General features: G+C 51.9%; 1 protein-coding gene across 2 annotated transcripts in view; it reads right to left on the reverse strand.

The window, feature by feature from the left end:
- Positions 1-1,869, reverse strand: part of ADNP (activity dependent neuroprotector homeobox) — a 50,557-nt gene extending 48,688 nt beyond the window's left edge. For both annotated transcript variants that reach the window (XM_035121281.2, XM_060277306.1), the window contains exon 1: positions 1,490-1,869. The gene's annotated coding sequence lies outside the window, so the exon portion shown is untranslated. The remainder of the gene's footprint in view (positions 1-1,489) is intronic.
- Positions 1,870-6,000: the final 4,131 nt, after the last annotated feature.

Genomic DNA, 6,000 nt, shown 5'->3' on the forward strand with positions numbered 1-6,000 from the left:
GGGAAGCAACTTCTTAACTACAATCAGGCTGCTTCAGTGGCACAGGTACAATCAACCTCCATGACTTTTAGCAAAAGCTTCAGGGAGGTAAGGTGCATTAAGAACGGCACAGATTTTAGGTACCACATCAGGATGACACTTTTGGTCATCGTTTTCCAGGATAGCAGATGGAAGTGGCCAGATTCTTTAAATCAATGCTCTCTGCTCACTGAATCTTTGCCTGTGCTGCTGTCAGAGCAACTGAGCCTGCAGTGATAGGCCCATTTTCCCAGGCCTATAGAAGGCGCTGTGTGGCAACTCTATTCCGTGCATCTGGGGCCCTCCCCCCCCTCTCTGCAGCAGCCTTACCCAGTGAAAAGAATGCGCCCCCTACTGACTTGCATGCTCATTTCTCCATTCCACCGACTTGGCTGCGGTGCAGTTTGGGTGGGGGCTGGTATTTTTTTCCTTCGATGGCCACAAATCCCAAGCAACGGTAGTTTTAACATGAAGCCACGCGCTGATTACGCACACGCCTAAGTAAAACTGAACTGGGGATGGGGGAGACGGGCAAATACATAAATAGTCACAACACCGGAGTAGAAAAGCACGTTAGAGGGAAAAGTGCATGGTGTTGTTGTTTTTCTGCGACAGAAGGAGAAGACAACCTCCTTTCCCCTCTTCTTTGTCTGAAATATAGGTTAGAAGAACTACTGCGCGGGATGGATGCAGTAAACAGGAGTTACGGGGGTGGATGGGTGCCTGTTACTCTCTTGGAGCTGCTACTCTGCTACAGCTACGAATCCCGCCTTTTCCAGTACACCCGACACCTCTAAGTAGGAAAGGGAGGGGGGGGTCGCAGAGGAGGCGGCCGTTCTCCATTCATTGCACCGCAGCCTGCTCTAAATTTCCAGCGCCAACTCTGCAGTCGTAGGGGGCTTTCCTCGCTTCGTCTCCTTCCCCCCCGCGCACCCCCTCTCCTTCCAGCGCACATGCTGGAGGAAAAGGCGAATCTCCGAGCATGCATGCCGGAGCGGACGGGCTGCATTCGCCATCCTCTCCCCCACTCCACGCCCGCCCGGTTCGTTCGTTCGTTCGTTCCCTCCCTCCTTCATCGGTCCACGATGCAGCCCATGCAATCGCGGGCTGGCGCAACATCCATGTGCCGCCTCCCTGCAAGGAACGGGAGGTGAGGTGGTGGAGCGAGAGAGCGATGCAAACGGAGAGGCGTCAGGAGTTAAGGCGAGGAAAGGGGGAAGCCGGCTACGGAGGCGTCCTCCCGCGCCTTACAACCCGGCCTCGGACGGATGGAGAAGAGGAGGAGGAGGAAGAAAGGAGGGAGGGACCGTGAGCGAGTGCTTCTTAGCGGCATGTGGAAAGATGCGAGCATCGGAGGCCGCCGGGCCCGGCTGCACCGGAGGAGGAGGAGGAGAAAGAAAGCAGGCGGCGGCGGCGGCGAAGGGAGGGAGGGAGGGTTGCGCGGGGCTCCCGCGCGCGCTTAGGCACCTACCTGGCTGGGTCTCGCGCTCCCTCCTACTCCTCCTCCTCAGCAGCGGCGGGCGCTCTTTCCCCCGGCGGTGGCGGCGGCGGCGCTGCTGCTCCTGTTAGCGGCTCCCGGCAGGGCGGGCGGGCAGCGGAGCCGGCGGTGCGAGGGAGACAAAGGGGGCTGGATGGCGGGCTGCGCCGGGGGGGCGGCTGCGCGGGGGGCAGGGCGGGGGCTGGGCCCTCAGCGGGGATGAGAGGGCGGCAGCGGCGGCTCCGTCACCGGGGCGAGGGGCGTCGGGCTCCGGGCCGCGGGGAAGGGGAGGGGGGGCTCCCTAGGCGCCCTGCAGACAATACAGCCGGGTCCCTCCTGCCCAGAACCTGCCCTGGCCAAGATGGCGGCCGAGAAAGAGCGGAAGTGACGCGAGGCGCTCATTAGCATATGGGACTCATTGTCCGGCCGGAGAGGAGGGGGACTCACGGGCACACACACGCGCGCCCCCTTCCTGTGGGGGGCATTGAGCCGGGAGGAGGCCGGAGCCCGGCAATGGGACTTGCTTCCCCCCCCCCTCAGTCGCGCCTCCCCTCCCGGCGTGAGGAGAAGCGGGCCCTTTAAAAAAGTATGTGGGTGGGTGAGGGGAGCGGGTTACATAACCCCGTCAGAGTGGGGGGATTCTCGCGAGAAAGGCAGCCGGCGGCGGGATCTGCCCCGGCTCCGCTAGGAGGCGCCGCGCCCTGCGGCTGGGGCCGGAGAGAGAGGAACGCGGAGCCGCCCGCTTATCCCTCCGCCGCCCCCAGCCGGCACTACATCCTTCCCTGAGGGGAGGAGGGGAAGGGGGTCACCACGTCGGGGAAGAGGTGGCGCGCGGGAGGGGGAAGAGCCCGGAGTGAGCCCGCGTCCACGTGACTCGGGAGTGAGCTCGCCACGTGACCCCAGCTTCACCTGAGCGAGCATCCTGACACCTCGTGCCGCTAAGCTGCTGGTCACACGCCTTTGCACTAGTGCACGAGCGAGTGTGAGGAGCACAGGGTGGCAGAAGCATCTTTGTACCACAGTCTGGCGGCTGCTCTTGGAATAACGCAGCAGAACCCTTTTGTGTTGTGATCTACCAGCAGTGTGCCTCACACTTCCCAGTAACACGCAGCCAGATTTGTTCCTACACAGTGGTGATCACCCATCAGCACCTACCATCGGTGCACCATCAAGAGAGAACGGATGAACATCACAGTGGCATTAACAGATAGCATACCAGTGGTGTTTTTTATTGGACAGGCCTTTATTTCATTGGCTACTAAGCATTTTGTTTAGTCGTGTCTGACTCTTCGTGACCCCATGGACCAGAGCACGCCAGGCATTCCTGTCTTCCACTGCCTCCCGCAGTTTGGTCAGATTCATGTTGGTAGCTTCAAGAACACTGTCCAACCATCTCATCCTCTCGTCCGAAGCATTTACATTACCTAAAAAAATAATTAAAAAAATACAGAATGCAGTATAGGATGCGCGTGCAAAAGAGGATGAAGATGTTGTAGCTGATAGCAAAGTGAACACGAGCCACCAATGTGGTACATCTGTTAAAAAGGCTAATGTACACTGTTAAGGCTGTATAGTGTGAGAAGTAATAATTACACTCCATTATGCAGTGGTTAGGCCCTGTCAAAGGTACTCTGTCCATTTCTGGACATGGCGTTGTAAGATGGAGGTTCGCAAACTGGAGTACTGTATATCCAGATGAGGCCAACAAAGACAATAACAGGTCCTATTCAGGTCCTATGAGGAGCCATTGAAAAAGCTGAGTACTGTATGTTTAACCTAGAGAAGATAATTTTAAGTAGAGACATGATAGGTATCTAAAGGGCTGTTGTGTAGGTTGGGGAAGACTTGTTCTCAGTTGCTCCACAAGGCAGGGCTAGAACCAATGGGTGAAAATTGCAGAGAACCATATTTCAGCTAAACCTTAGGAGAAACTTCAAGTGGGTATGAACTATTTAACAGTGGAAAGGCTTTCTCCGGAAATGGTGGTTGGTTGGTTGGTTGGTTGGTTGGTTGGTTGGTTTGTCCCTGGAGGTGTTTAAGCAAAGGCAGGACACCCATCTATCAGCGATATGGTTACATCCTGCATTAAGGAGGGAGTTGTGCTAGATAACCTCCACAAGTACCCTTCCAATTTTATAATTCTTCTAGCTGGCCAGGCCACGCGTTGCTGTGGCTCATCCCTGTGATTCCCCCCACCCTGTCCCGATCCATGACCTACCCTGTCCCCTTCCCCCCAACCCACACCCAGGCGAGTTCCCACCTCCATTCAGCCTAGTCTGTAAAGTCAAGCCTCCATTCAGCCTAGTAGCTGCAGTACCAGTGTAGCCTCTGATAGAGGGCCAAGGTTTTCTAGCTGTAGTACCAGTGTAGCTGCCACTCGAGGGCGCTATGTTGCAACCTCTTCTGCCTTCTATTTCCTAGCTTCCCCGGCTGTGTGATTTGAGAGTTCTGATGGACCCTGTTTTGGGGGTTTTACCTGGTAGTTGTGACATGGGCATGGTGTTACTCAGACATTCGCATTTGACATGTCAAAATTTGAACGTAATCGGTAAAGCGGTTTTGGCGAAAGGTCAATGCACATGCAGGCCCCTTTTACACACACACACACACACACACACACATATATATATATTACTACCCTTCCCTTCTGACTGGGTTGCCCCAGACACTCTGGGCTGCTTCCAACATATAAAAACATAATAAAACATCAAACATTTAAAACAAAAACAAAAACCCTTCCCTATACACGGCTGCCTTCAGCTGCCTTCTAAAGATTGTATAGTTACTTATCTCCTTGGCTTGGGGATTGCATAACTCCATACCCCCCAACATTTTTCTGATGAAAATAGGGACGTCCTAAGGAAAAGCGGGACATTCTGGGATCAAATCAGAAACGGGTGGCTTCTGTAAATCTGGGACGGTCCCTGGAAAATAGGGACACTTGGAGGGACTGTGGTTGTGGGGAATGCAAAGGACCATAGCTCAGTAGAAGAGTATCTGCCTTGGATGCATGAGGTTCCAGATTTAAATTCCCTGCTGCTTCAAGTTAAGTAGGGCTATGAATGTCCCTTGTCTGAAATCTTGGAGAGCTGCTGCCAGTCAGTTTAGGCAATACTGAACGTGAACCCTGCTGTGTGCAAGACAACTTCCTGTGTCCCTAAGTATAAGCAGTGAGGTTAGAGAGAGAAATGAAATGCAAACAGCAGTGAACTGACAATTATCTTAAACATATGCAAAATAATGACAGAGATAATTCACAAAGCGGTGTTGATAACAGAAACATCCTGGCATCCTTAAGCCTTTTGAAACTTGTAATGGGAAAAGAAAAGAAATGTCAGTTATCTCAACTCAGGCCCCAGGTGATAGATTTGAACTTCTTGAAAAGTTGTCTTTTCACTCTGGAGTCTCCTTTTGAAGTTCCTGTGTTCAAGAATGCCCACATTAAGGTTGGTGACAGAGTGCTTGAGGGCACAGAAATATTCTCTAAATATTGCCCTTTCTGATATCAGAGTTGTGTCAATTTATGTTCACAGGTGAATGACTATTATAATAATAGTTGTAAAACAAACAAACAAACAAATAAATTGTCATTACTATTATTTTTATGGCATGCCAACTCCCCCCTGCCGTGGGGCTTTCATTTCAGGTCTTTGCACACTTGTGTGAAATCACATTATGATCAGAACACCCATTGAAAAAGCCTGCAAGCAGCCGTTTGACTTCACCCCCCAGATGTGTACTCCATTGTCTCTTGAAACAGATAGATGCCATCTACTTCAGGATTAATTACATATAGAGTCACACTTTGAAAAGTAGGCAAGGCCACATCTGTGCTATATACTTAAAGCAGTATCATACCTGTTTAAACAGTCATAGCTTTCCAAAAGGAATCCTGGGACCTCTGGTTAGTTAAGGGCATTGAAAGTTGTTAGAAGACTTCTGTTCCACTCAGAGAACTACAATTCCCAGAGTCCCCATGGAAGAGGGAATGATTCTTAAACCACTCTGGTTAGTCACCAACAGCTCAGACCATTAGTATGACACTTTGGCCCTTAATCTTCTGGCCACAGGAAGGAAGGAAGGAAGGAAGGAAGGAAGGAAGGAAGGAAGGAAGGAAGGAAGGAAGGAAGGAAGGAAGGAAGGAAGGAAGGAAGGAAGGAAGGAAGGAAGGAAGGAAGGAAAGCTAGAGCTTATTTTAGTAAACACCAGCAATTAATTAAACATGAGCAAATAGGCATTCATTTAAAAGGAATGCTTTCCATTCAAGTAGTACATTTCTGTTTCCAGTCACTTTGAAGGGACTTCTTATCCTTTGAAGGAATCAAAGATAATGCCAGCATGCAGACAACCGAGGACGTAAATGGAATTTGTTAAATTTCATTTGTTAAGGGGAGGTCCAGTGCCGAGGGCCTTCTGGCAGTTCCCTCACTGCGAGAAGCAAAGCTACAGGGGACCAGGCAGAGGGCCTTCTCAGTAGTGGTACCCACCCTGTGGAACACCCTCCC

The sequence above is a fragment of the Zootoca vivipara genome, chromosome 7 (genome assembly GCF_963506605.1).
Source record: "Zootoca vivipara chromosome 7, rZooViv1.1, whole genome shotgun sequence".
NCBI classification, from domain to species: Eukaryota; Metazoa; Chordata; class Lepidosauria; order Squamata; family Lacertidae; genus Zootoca; species Zootoca vivipara.